This window comes from Ambystoma mexicanum, chromosome 4p (assembly GCF_040938575.1).
Source record: "Ambystoma mexicanum isolate Mex_15411 chromosome 4p, UKY_AmexF1_1, whole genome shotgun sequence".
Classification (NCBI taxonomy): domain Eukaryota; kingdom Metazoa; phylum Chordata; class Amphibia; order Caudata; family Ambystomatidae; genus Ambystoma; species Ambystoma mexicanum.
Window position 1 is genome coordinate 1236227317 of NC_090927.1, and position 13557 is coordinate 1236240873.

Genomic DNA, 13557 nt, shown 5'->3' on the forward strand with positions numbered 1-13557 from the left:
ACTCGGCAGCCATTTTGTTGGCAAGACAATCCTTATGTTCGGAGATAAGGACGAGATTGCCCCTACCACCAACGAGGATACGGAAACAGGCCCGGCGGGAAGCCCCCCGAACAAGAGTAGATGGATCCATCCAGCCCCGCCTTTTCAGCCCTTGCGGCCTGCTCAGCCTTTACCCACGTCCCCCATCTCTGGGGATGACACGGGAACGGACACGCCATGACGGGTACCGAGGACCACGGCGGTGACGACGGGACAGAGCACCCATAGCCCCCAGCCCGGGCCTCCCCGCCCGACGAGATCGGATCTTTCCATGCAATGATCGCCAGGGCATCCAAGCTTTTTCAGTTCTGCCCCGAAGTGAAGAAGAAGGAAGGTTTCCTTTACCAACAGCGCGAGGCCAAGAGGAAGACAGTCCTCGCTGTGCCTCTGCTGGATGACATCTGGGATGAGGGTCTCACCCTTCTCAAGAACCCATCTACGACGCCTGCCAAGAGTGATCGATACGAGAAGAAGTACCGGGTCTCCGACGCGGCCCCTTTGTGCCTTAAGGCACAACCGACCCCTGACTCGGTCGTCTCAGCGGCGGCCAAGAAGAAAGCCGGGGGGGCATCGGCCTCAACGTCAACTTCCCCGCCAGACGGCGAAGGAAAGAAGCTGGACGCAATGGGACGACGAGTTATCTCGTCGGCGGCAACAACGATTAAGGCGGCCAACGCCCTCGCGATCGTGGCCCGCTACGACAGGGAGTTATGGTACAAGATCGCCCCCCCTGTTGGACTTCCTACCGGATGACAAGAGGGCCGAGGCCCTGGAGATCTTGCAAGAAGGCGAAGTGGCGTCAGATCACGCCATTACGGTGGCAACGGACATTGCCGACACCGGTTTCCGCCAGCTAGGCAACAGCGTTTGCCTTAGACAACGAGGGTGGCTCAAGGCGACGGATTTCCACCAGGTTGTACAAGCCAAGGTTTTGGACATGCCGTTCGACGGGAACAATCTGTTTGGGAAAACAGTGGATGAGTCCCTCCAAGCCATCAAGGCGGACACGGAGACAGCTAAGGCCCTAGGCGTTCTCCGGCAACGAAGGCCGTCCTTTCGGGATTCGGTGGTGGCTCCTCTACGTACCGCCAAGCGGCCCGCTCCTCGTCGCAGGAAGCCTATAGAGGACGAGGCAAGACGGGTGGACCCCGCCGTCATCGCCAGGGAGGCCAAGGTGGCAAGGCGTCCTCCAAGCAAGATTGAACCGACAGCGGTGTCGAGCCCCCACCGAAGCACCCCGGTGGGAGGCCGGCTGGCGAAGTTCGTCAGCGTGTGGAAGTCCATCTCCACCGACCGCTGGGTGCTGGACGCCCTGGCCCAGGGGCACGCCCTCGAATTTAAAAAAAAGTGCCCCTGCATTCCACCCGTGGCCAGGAAAGAAAATCACGTCACTCAACTGCTTTTGGAGGTAAGGGCGATGCTCAAAAAAGGTGCCATCGAGCTCGTCCCGAAGAGGCTCCGGGGCTCCGGAGTATACTCAAGGTACTTCCTTGTGAAAAAGAAGACAGGTGGATGGCGTCCCATCCTGGACCTGCGACGACTGAACAAGTACATCAAGGCACAGAAGTTCTGGATGGTCACCCTCCAGCACGTGCTGGGACAGCTGGAGGAGGGCGATTTCTTGTCGTCGTTGGATTTGGAGGATGCGTACTTCCACATCCCAATTCTAAAAGGACACCGAAAGTTCCTCACGTTCGTGGTCCAAGGACGGCACTACCAGTTCAAGGCCCTCCCGTTCGGATTGAAGTCGGCACCCAGGGTATTCACTAAGTGCCTCGCACCGGTGGTGGCGCGGCTGCGCCTCAGGGGATCCACGTCTACTCCTACCTGGACGACTGGCTCATCTGAGCAAGGACAAGGGGGCTCACCGTAGAACACACAGCGAAGACCGTCCAGCTGCTCACAGACCTGGGATTCTCCATCAACTTTCCCAAATCCCACCTGGTCCCGTCGCAAGTCGCACTGTTTCTGGGAGCCAAGCTTGACACAGTGGCGTGTCTGGCCTCGCCGTCGGAGGAAAGGACAAAGGCCATCCTGGGCAAGGAGCGGCGTCTGCTGGCCACGGGTGTGGCCAGGGTGAGGTCCATCAAGTCCCTCCTCAGGATGATGTCCTCCTGCATACATCTCGTGCGCCTGTGCAGGCTTCCGATGCGCCCTCTGCAAGAGTTCCTCGATGCCTGCTGGATCCAAGTGACGGGCAGCTTCGAGGACAATATCCCGCTCAATGAGACCTTCCGACAAGCGATCCGGTGGTGGGACACCCGTGCTCATCTGACGGCGGGCACAGCCTTTCAGACCCCATCCCAGCAGATAACGGTGACGACAGATGCCTCCCTGGAAGGGTGGGGAGCGCACACCGGAAAACTTCACGCGAGAGGCCTTTGGCTCCCGGAGGAGAAACCGCTCCACATCAACATCCTGGTGCTCCGTGCAGTGTTCTGGGCCCTCAGGTCCTTTCTCGTCCCTCAAGGGCAAGGTGGTGAGAATCTTCACCGACAACACCACCAGGATGTTCTACATCCGGAAGCAGGGAGGAACCAGATCCCCAGCCCTCTCCAAGGAAACCCAGGATCTGTGGCATTGGGCCGTCGCCCAAGGGATGCTTGCCCTTTCATCTGGCAGGGATAAAGAACACCATCGCCGACTCACTCAGCAGGGAGCTGCGCTCGTGCCACAAGTGGGAACTACGTCAGGATCAAGTGGATCGACTCTTCCGACGATGGGGAAAACTGCAGATCGACCTGTTCACGACGGCGACGAACTCCAAGTGCCAGAGGTTCGCCAGCAGGTTTCCCCAACCGAGGAGCATGGGCGAGGCCTTCTCGTTCCCCTGGGATGGCCTGTTCCTATATCCGTTCCCTCCGTTGCCGTTGCTGCTCAAACTCATCAACCAGCTCAAGAGGTCCCGGTGCAGGATGATCCTCGTCGCACTGGCGTGGCCGAGGCAGATCAGGTTCCCGGATCTTCTGGACTTGTCAGCGTCCCCGCTAGTCAAGCTGCTGACGGACGCGGATCTTCTCTCCAGAGAAGGAGGCGCAATACTTCATCACAACCCAGAGTCGCTGAACTTGCAGGCCTGGCTCCTGCAGCACTAGAGTTTGGAGGGTATGTTATCCCGGCTGACTGCAGAGAGGTCCTTGCAAAGGCCAGGGCGTCCTCAACTCTCAAGTGCTACGGACATAAGTGGAAGAGGTTCACTGTCTGGCGCCGTGCACAGAAGATTAACCCTCTATGGATTACGGCCCCTCAAGTGCTGCCGTACCTACTGTCGCTGGCCAAGGCTGGACTGGCTCACGCCTCCATCAAGATACATCTGGCTGCGATCTCGCAATACACCAGAACCACAGGACGGGCGTCCTTGTGGTCCCATCGCCTGGTGAAGGAATTTATGAAGGGACTGTTCCGATCGTTCCTGCCGGTGAAGGCCCCTGCCCCGGCGTGAGAGCTCAACGTGGTGCTGACCAGGCTCATGGGGGCGCCATTCGAGCCCCTGCATTCGGCACCGTTGAAGTTCCTGTCGTGGAAGACTGCGTTTCTTGTGGCCATCACCTCCACACGACGGGTGGGAGAGATCCAGGCCCTATCCTGCAAGCCTCCATACTTGACTTTTCACGACACAAGGGTGGTGCTGAGGGCGCACCCCTCCTTTATGCCCAAGGTGCCGTCGGACTTCCACCTCAACGAGCCCTTGGTGTTACCTGTTTTCTTCCCGTTGCCTTCGTCACCGGCCGAGAGGACTTTGCACTCGCTGGATGTTGCTAGAGCGCTGAAGTTCTACGTGGACCGCACAAAGAGTTTTCGGAAGACATCACAGCCATTTGTGAACTTTGGAACTGTGAACCAAGGGAAGGCTCTCTCGAAGGCTTCCATTTCCAGATGGCTCTCCGGCTGCATCATGCACTGTCATCGGTTGGCAAACCGACCGTTGCCTGGCCGTCCGAGAGCCCCTTCGACCAGAGCTATCGCTGCTACCACGCTGTTCTTGTCTGGTGTGCCCCTGCTGGACATCTGCAGGGCTGCTACGTGGAGGTCGACGCACACCTCCATGAGATTCTACTGCGTCGACCGGGATTCCAGGGTGGAGTCCAGGGTCGGCCAAGCGGTGCTGCGCAACCTGTTCGCCTAAGGTGAGCCTGGTGGGGAGGTAAGTATTGCTTAATGTTGAGTTTTTGATGTAATGCTTAATGTTGAGCCTTTGCCACCTCCCGTTAGTTGTGCATGTGTGTACTGCTATGTATTCTTATATTCATGAGCATGTGAATCCATGCCAGACCCCATGCTGCAGAAGGAACAAGTTACTTACCTGTAACAGTTGTTCTCCAGGATGGGTCTGGCATGGATTCACATGTGAACCCTCCCTCCTACCCCTCTGCGGCTCTTGACGGCTCTTCACTTGGTCATACTGCCACTTTGCGTGCTACCAAATCTGAACATGGCTGCCAGAGGCGGGGCTTAGGGAGAGGGCAGTCATTGGCTGGGGGCAGTATGACCCAGAGACCAGTGATTGGTTACTACTGAGAAAGATAGATCAGAAACGAAACTGATACTGATTTTTTCTTTACCGAGGATTCCCGGCATGAGCATGTGAATCCATGCCAGACCCATGCTGGAGAACAACAGTTAGAGGTAAGTAACTTGTTCCTTATTCAGAATTGTACTGACATTTCACAAAAGTGCTCCTGCTTGCTTTGATTCACAAAGTCTTTGACTTTTTCAATTCCGGGCTCCCTGGTCTAGGCACAGTTGTCGCACCACACAGTCCACCCATCACAGGTCCGCAACCCGGAACCTTATGCTCTTCAGCGCACACAGATTATTCTGTAGGTTCCCCTGTGTACAGATTCACATTTACTTAGCTACTTTTGTTTGCCTCTTGGCTTTATATCAGGTTTCACATGCCCTAAGCCAGTCTATGCCCTTGCCACAAGGTTTCCATTAATCAAATTCACTCTGAGGTGGTTGTATGTCTTCCCCACCTTTCTGTCGCACTCTCTCTCACACTTGTGCTCCTATGTCATATGTTGCACTTTCATATATTTCCTATGGCTTTAGCCAATACTTGTTTCCTCTGGGTCTTTTGACAATGTTCATACTTTATTGGTTTTAGCCAATGCTTGTTTTCTCTTCTTATACGTTTTCTTCTTAAGGGATCTGCTTCACAGGCATTCTTATAACTTTCCTTAAATGTATTCCCGAATGCATTTTGGTTCGCAACACTCTGTAAGGCTTACAAGTGTTTTTTTGTATTTTGAAACGGGGCAGGAAATTTAAAAATGCTTTTCCATACAAGTTTGTTCACACGTGAGTGCTCCTGAACTGCGGACCAACTTGCTTTAATGCCCGGTCAAGGAGGGAACACTCCGGGCCATAAACACACAATGGACTCACCGGATATGTCGGGCTCTCCACCTCCATATGCTGCTTATGCTTGGCTCGCTCTCTCTCCCGCTTTCTGGATTTCTTTCTCCATGTCTTCCTAGCCGGGAGGGAGTTTCCATCGCCGCTCTTCGGCAACAGGGAAAGGGGGATCTTTCTTTGCTCCCAAGCCATCTCTTGCACCCGCCAGCCTTCAGGGCTTTTCCACAAGCAAGTCTCTGTCCCAGACCTTTGGCAGGCTCTTGGGTCAGCCTCTCGTCTCAGCGTTCGCGTTCCGTTGCACGGATCAGGTCTCCTGATCTCTGGCGTCCCTCTTGGGATGGCTTCTCAGCGTGCACCAGCACACTTCCTTAGCTTCTCTCTCCTTCCTTGCTTGCCTTGATCTGCACCTGAGGGAGATTTTTATCCCACCCAGCCTTACCCAGGTGCAGGTCCTTTTCCTTCCATCTTTGATTACAGTACTTTTGGTACTCAACGTCCATCTTCCTCGTCCTAGTACCAGAGTGATTTTTCATCCTCTTCTTCGTCTCAGTACCAAATTGGTGTTCTGAACTTCGATTGTGAAGGGGAGGATAGGGAAAGAATCTACAATAGCCTATAAAGGCTGAGAGAGGGTTAGGTTGTTCTTCAATAGGCAAAGGGGGATACCATGTCCCTCCCGTGGGCACACCACTCCCAAGGATCATCCACACAGGTGATCTTCCCTCGCTTCTCCACCCCCAGGGTCGGGATCCAAGAGCGATGGCCTTTCCCTGGCTACCTGAGCAGAGGATCCAGGGGGAGTAGGAGTGAGGATACCCTCCGTGCCTTTCTTCACTCCACTTACTCTAACATCTTTCACTGTCTTACAATTCTGTCATACCAGCACTGAGGAAGTCCTTGCACTGCTGATGAAGGATAGCCCCTCCTGTGCTCCATCAGATCCTCTTCCACCTCAGCTTTTCAATCGTGTTACCCTTCTAGTGGCCTCTCACCTTGCTAGTCTCGTCAACTTGTCTTTCGACTCTATCTGCTTTCCTGCTACTTTAAAAACAGCCATGGCCATCCCTCCCCTAAAAAAGAAAGGTGCTGATCCGAACACGCTGACCAACTTTCAACCTGTGTCACATATTCCTCACTTCTCTAAGTTGTTTGAAAGAGTTGTTTTCAACATTCTTTCTAACGTTAATGGCACACAAAAACTTTGTGACCCCCCTCCAAGCTTGTTTCCACTCTTGCCACTCCACTGAAACTGCTCTCAACTTTATTGCCTCTGCTAAACATTCCAATCAATCCTAATCCTCCATGACATATCTGCTGACTTTGATACTGTCGATCACTCTCATCTCCTCAATGCTCTCTCTGTGCTTGTGATTCATGATCAAGCATTTGCTTGTATCAAGTCCTACCTGGCACCTTATCAATTCTGTTTCGCGGAACAACACTTCTCAACTCACTCCTCTTACTGTTGCCATTCCACACAGCTCTGTCTTGGGTCTCCTCCTGTGCACACTGTACACTCCTGCTCTCTGGGCACTTATCCCCTCCTTTAGGTTTTCGTACCAGCTCTTCGCAGATGACACCCACATCTTTTTCTCCTTTCCTGAACTCTCCAATGACCTGTCTACCGAAATCTCTGACTGTCTCTCAGCTTTTGGATTGCTTCACACTCTTATGTTGAACAGAGGTGATTTTCTTTCCTACCAAATCCTCAATATCTTCTCCTCCCCTGCCTATCCCAACTGACAGTCTTCCCTACTCCTCTTCTGCTAGAAAGCTTGGTGTCATCTACGACGCTTCACACAAATGCTCTACCTTCATCTAAAACTTCAACGGCAGCTCGCCTCAGCCTCTGAAATATGAGGAAAATCAGACACCTCCTTTCTTTCGAAACTGCTGCACTTCTAACTACTCTGCTCTTCTCTAAACTGGACTATTGTGCCAGTATCCTCTTTGGTCTTCTAAACTATGCATTTTGTCTCCTCGACAACATTATTAACTTTGCTACCAGGACTCTCTTTGAACTCCCTCACTTCCCCCCTACTTCCTCCTATTTCCAGCAGGCTGGCTGGCTAACTATGCAAAACGGGGCCAAATTCAAATTTCTCCTACTAGGTATAAAAAACCAAAGGGTATCTAGCCCACTAGTCTTCAGGGAATTGTCATCTGGGTGGCCAGGACACAGCCATCGCTTTTGGATCCAGTTCCTAGGGGTGGATCAGTGCGGGAGGATCACCTGGGTAAGGGATCTTCGGGGAGTGGGGGTGAGGCAGCCGATGGCAAGACGCAGTATTCACCCTTATATTGTTCATCAAACCCATCCTATGTTTTAGGATGCTCCGAGAGGCCAACTCCCCTCCCTGTTTTTACACAAACACTGGCCTGAAGAAGAGGATGACTGAGAATAACAACACTGACTTGCATACATCGTACTGGCCATGGCTCACTAACCGGGTCAGTCAAAGTCAGGCACTTAAAAAAAGCAGAACTTCGGGGACGAAGGCACACCTACTGGAGCAGGGTAACAGACCAAGGGACAAGATCAGTGGGCCGAAAACCCTGGGGCTTCCCTACTGGATGTCGTTGCCTCCGACAGGCCGCAAAAGACGCATGGAGAAGGCCAGATCCCACAAGTGAAGATTGCATTGTGTTTCAATGATGCCAGCGACCCTACCGGGTGAACGGCAGAGTCGGGGAGATCAGGCCAAGCCTGTGGTACTAACCTTGACTCAAAAATTGGAAAATGCCAAACCACAAAAAGGTGCACAGAGGCGGTGAGTTGGCAAGCGACCTGAGAGACCAGGGTGTGTTAAAGTGAATGAAGTAGCAACATCATATCACAAGTGAAGGCTGAGGCGTGAACAAAGGCAGACCTGTGAATGAACTTTGATTTAAAGAACAGCTGGCAAATCAGCGATACTAAGAAACGTAGTGGTCCGGTGTAAGGAAGTAACCCACTCGAAAGTCTCTGTGAAAGGTACTTTGTTTAAAGTGAGAAAGCAAATGAACAGGAAAAGTACAAGGATGAAGAAGAATTCTTAGAGAAGGGAAGAGAGAAAGTAACACAGTGAATTTTGAATCAAAGTGGTCCTGCAGTGGTCGGACAAATAAGTCGCGCACATTGGAAAGTCTTTGACATTCGAAAGGGGTCCAAGCCCGGCAGAGGGAGACCCAAAGTTTGTGTTGAAAGTTATTTTGAATGGTCCCAGCCTGACAGAGGGAGACCTGAAGTGAAACAAGCTCGGGGAAGGGAGCACCTCCTTGCAACTTGTGTTGAACTTTATCGTAGGAGATCTGAGCTCGGCAGAGGGGGATCTTTTGGGAATGTTTTGGAAAAGACACTATTTTGTAAGACAGAGTCTTGAGCGTGGAAGGCCAGGCGGGACTCAATCCACGGCTTTTTGAACTGTATATATTGTGTTGAAAGCCAAGCCAGATTGTGTCATTCTGCTACAAGGATCATCTTACTCTGTGATGCCTAACGTGGGGAGAGAGCTGGTTTAACAACATTATCATTTGAACACTGATTTTTCCTTTTGTAGAAATTTTTCACTGTGACGCTTTTTGTACAAGAGATAGGGCAGGCATTCGATTATTTTATTTTTTTAGCATAGGCCATTTTGATTTGACAGACTCCACTAGGACTGTGTTATTTATTATTTGATGGTCAAGACTACTCCCATCTTAGTTATAGGGCAGAACAGGAGTATTTCCAATCCCAACCATTTAAAAAGGTTTTACAAATTGTACCAATTGTGTCAGTCTCTGCTTGTCATACCATGCCTCCCCTACATAGCTCATAAATCCATCCATCGTAATGTACTGCTGTATCTATCCTCTTCTATCAACCTCTACAAACCCTCTTGCAGCCTTTGCTTTGTCTCCCGCAGCACCATTGTGGTGGATAACCCACCCTGTGCTTCCTCTCGCATCCGTTCTTTCACTCTTCTTGTATTGCTTACTTGGCACTCCCTCCCTATGCAATTCGAAACAACATCCACATCAATGTTTTCAAAAGCAAATTGAAAGCCCACATCCTTGCTTATGCACTATCCTCTTGACTCACCTCTCCAACCTTAGTATTTACAGTTTCCCTCACTTCTAACCGGATTCTTCCCTCTCTTTCCCCCCACCACACAAACATTTAATAGTTTGAGGTGACAGTTTTTACAGTTTCCCTCACTTCTAACCGGATTCTTCCCTCTCTTTCCCCCACCACACAAACATTTAATAGTTTGAGGTCACAGTTCATGCTTAGCGGGCTAGATTGCCTACCCGCTCACACTTGTCCTATGTTTGTCCACCATATTGTTACCGGTATCTGTGCAATATGCTCCATCTCAAACCCGATCATCATGCCACTCGATCTCTCGCCATTATAAGAGACTCACTGCCTCTCATTTATCTGTTGTATTACCTTTTGTACAATCCCTTGTGACCAAAAGAGCTTGTTTCCCTACATGTATGTATGCAAATAAATGTAACCACATTAAAACTGGTGACTGCTGAGGCAGGTTCGCCTGAGGGAGCTCAATATGCCATCTTCAGGCGCTGTCTTGATGGCAATATCAAGGATGAACTGGCATGGGTAGCATGCCCTGCTTCCCTTGCAGACCTGATTTCTCTAGTGCTCAAGATCAATTATCGCCAGTTAGATTAAATGGATGAGACGAGAAGTACTCGAGGAGGCAATGTCACTTCCACATCAATGGTCACTTCCACTACCACAGAGCCTCAGGTTGGAGACAAGCCGCTGCAGATAGGTGCTTCACGAGGCCCTCTAACACCAGAATAAAGATGCCAGAGAATGGAACATGGACTGTTCCTCTATTGCATATTCAAGGGTCATCTGCGTAGGAACTGTCCAGAGGTCTTCACAGGAACAGAGATCCCCAGATCCTGGATCTAGGAGGGGCAAAGACTGGGAATGCTCTAGAAAGTTCCTCTTTTTTTCAATATTTTTATTAATTTTTCTAACATGTGAATGCATTGTTAACAATCATACAAACAATTAATTTTTCATTGTATTCGAATCCAGAATCTCCCATCCCCAACAATCCTCAATATTTCACATACTTAGCTATAAAAAACAACACTTGACTCAGTATACAGTTCATTATATGTCCTGAGATGATTAACAGGGGGTGACGAGAGAAAGAAGAAAAGAGAGAAAGAAAGAAGAAAGAGGTGAAGAGGAAGAAAGAAAAAAAAAAGGAAAAAATAAAATAAAAACGTGGTACAAAGTTAAATTCATTGGGTCAGTTGCATCTCACTTATCAGTTCATAAACACAAATTCATTAAGTCATTGTTTCATACTAGAAGCTCATAGTCATGACTTTCATAGGTCTGCATCTCCTAGTAAAAGTGCACAAATACAAGTCTTAAGAACAACCACAATTAAACTAGGAGTTCATAAAGTGCTTCAGGAGCTACGGCTGGAAGAACATATGTTCTCTGTCAGAGACCAAGTCTAAGAAGGGGCGCCATATTTTCTGAAACCTCGAGAGCTTTCCTTCCAATATGGCCGTGAGTTTCTCCAAACCAAACAGCTCCCATGCTTTTATCCACCAATAGGCTATTTGCGGGCCTTCTATTGTCTTCCAGAACCCGGGCTCTGGTGATGCGGGCTGCAACAAGTAAGTGTGAAATCAAAGTCGCTTTATGTCCTGACATAGGGAAGGTTCCATCGTCCGATACATCCCCCAGTAAGAGTACTCTCGGGTCCATAGGGAGCAGGGAGCCCGTGATTTCCTTAATTCTTGACCGCACCTCTAGCCAATATGATTGAATAACCGAACAGTGCCACCACATATGAGCCATATCGGCCCGCTCACCACACCCATGCCAACACATGTCTGGGTATTCTGGATTAATTGAGTGGAGTCTGCTGGGGTGAAAATACCACCGGAAGCAGACCTTGATAGCGCTCTCTTTTACGAGTGCATATCGGGAACTGGTCTGAGTTCTATGCCAAATCCGCTGCCAGGATTCATCCGAGATCTCCAGGCCCAATTCCCTCTCCCAAACCCTCATATATGGAAGTTTCTCTTCTACTGAGGCCCTCTCCAATAGCCGGTAAAATAGTGCTATTTTATGAGATTGTTGACCCTCAAGAATTTTGAGTTCTATTCCCAGTGGAACCCTCCCAGCCGCCTGGCGGATCTCCCTGTTAGTAAGCCAGTGGAGTAACTGTATATATCGAAAACGTTCTGTCTCTGGGAGGGCAAATCGGTCTTTACATTCCTGAAAGGTCAGGGGTTCCTGGTTAACATACAAATCTCTTAGGCGTAAGGGTATGTTGTGGGTGTGAGCCCCGGGGTAAAAGCTGGGTTCTGGGTGATGGGGACAACGGCCCCAGCCCCAATGGGATGCCCCTCTGCGAGCGCGCTTTATTCCAGCTCTGCAGTGTGGACAAAGTTGTTCGGAAGTATCCCTCCCTTATAGCTACGTGCCCCTTTCTGAAGAAATGGGAGGTGGGCCAACAGCATTGAGGCAGCCGCTTGTTCAATCTCTAGCCATTTAGGGGGATCCAGGGATTCTCTCCAAGAAAGCATTATAGCCACTTGAGCTGCCCTATAATAATGACCCGATAATGCGCCTGCCTAATGCCAAAAGAAGAAAATGAAAAGGGAGATACAGGGAGCACATCCTCGAGCTCCCTTCGCGGGGAGTGTAGGGGCAAGACTTCAACTTGCACAGCTGAAAGCTCTTATGAGATTGGAGCTTTGTCGGGTCACAGAGACCCAGCCGACCGACGGCGACTATTTGGCCTGTCCGGTGAGAGGCGGGCACAACCTCCATCTGTAGCTTGTTCAGCACGGTGAGCGGGACCACCCATCCGCCGCCAACCTCTGGATTTTCTTCTTCCCTCTACCGGGGTAGACTTTGAAACATGATCCGCCTCCAACAGAGGAACTTGGTCCGGCGCAGGGACGCCAGCATCCTCGGCCATTAGCTCCCTCGCCTCTGCTTCCGTAGAGATCACATAGTGTTGATTGTGAAAATGAAAAATCAATTTGCAGGGAAACCCCCAGCGGTAGCGGATCTTCTGGGTTTTAAGCCATGCAGACACCTTCTGCAGTCGATGCCGACACGCTAAGGTATATGGGGAGAGATCTTGAAATGGCCGGACAGACGCTCCCCGGAATTGCACAGCTTCAGATTTTCTGGCTGCTAACATAATTTCCTCCTTCTGATGGAAATAATGAACTCTGGTAAGGACATCCGGGAGGAGGTTTCTCCTCTGCTGGACGGCGGAGTACACCCTGTGCGTTCTATCCAGAGTCAGGGTCTCAGAAGGAGGGAGGTTCAGCAGGCTTCGAAACAGTTCACTGACATAGCTGGGTTGATCTTGATCTGAGACATGCCAAGGAATACCCCGAAGGCGCACATTATTGCGCCGAGACCTATTTTCAAGATCCGCCTGCATAGCCCAGATCTCTTCTAGATGGTTTTCAATCACTCGCATCCGCTCTGTGAGTACCTCCGTATCATGCGTTTGTTCGCAGGTTACGTTTTCCAGTTCATTCACTCTTTCTTCAAGACCACCAAGGTGGGAGGTTAGCTCTGCTAGAGATCTTGCCAGAGAGTCTTTAGAGGTGTTTATCTCTGCCTTGATTTCATGAGTGATCTCCTGTTTGAAGGACTTCAGCAGATCTTAAAAATCAGACCTGGTAAATGCCATACCTGCGATGGGGTCTGCGGCAGGGGCCGGATGAATGTCCACCGATATCGTGTGGCTTTGGAGAGCAGATGTCGCCTGGGGCGCCAAGAAAGCCTTTTTACCCTGTGCTTGCTCTTTCTTCTTAGCCCCAGCCTTGGGCATTGCCAGGGATAGGGGGGACTCCAAGTCACACCGTCCCTGAAGCGTCAGAAAGGCGCAACCCCGGGGATCCCGTGAGGCCCAATGGCTTCTATGAGTGCTGCGTGCAAGGATGAGATAGACCACAACAGGGACGAGTGTCAGGTGTCACCCCAGACTCCTCCAGGGAGGGATCCGATTTCAGCTCTCGTAGTTAAGCGGGGGGGGTGCGGGACCACATCAATCGTGATCCCCCCACACCAAAGGCACCGTCAGCTCCGCAACTCCTCTCACCCAACGACCGGCGGCCCAACTCCAATCGTCCAGGGTAATTTCCTCCTGAACGGTGAAGGCACCCTCC

General features: G+C 50.9%; 1 protein-coding gene across 3 annotated transcripts in view; it reads left to right on the plus strand.

The window, feature by feature from the left end:
- ARV1 (ARV1 homolog, fatty acid homeostasis modulator) overlaps positions 1-13557 on the plus strand; it is a 430152-nt gene that overhangs the window by 386696 nt on the left and 29899 nt on the right. The gene's annotated exons all lie outside the window — the stretch shown is intronic.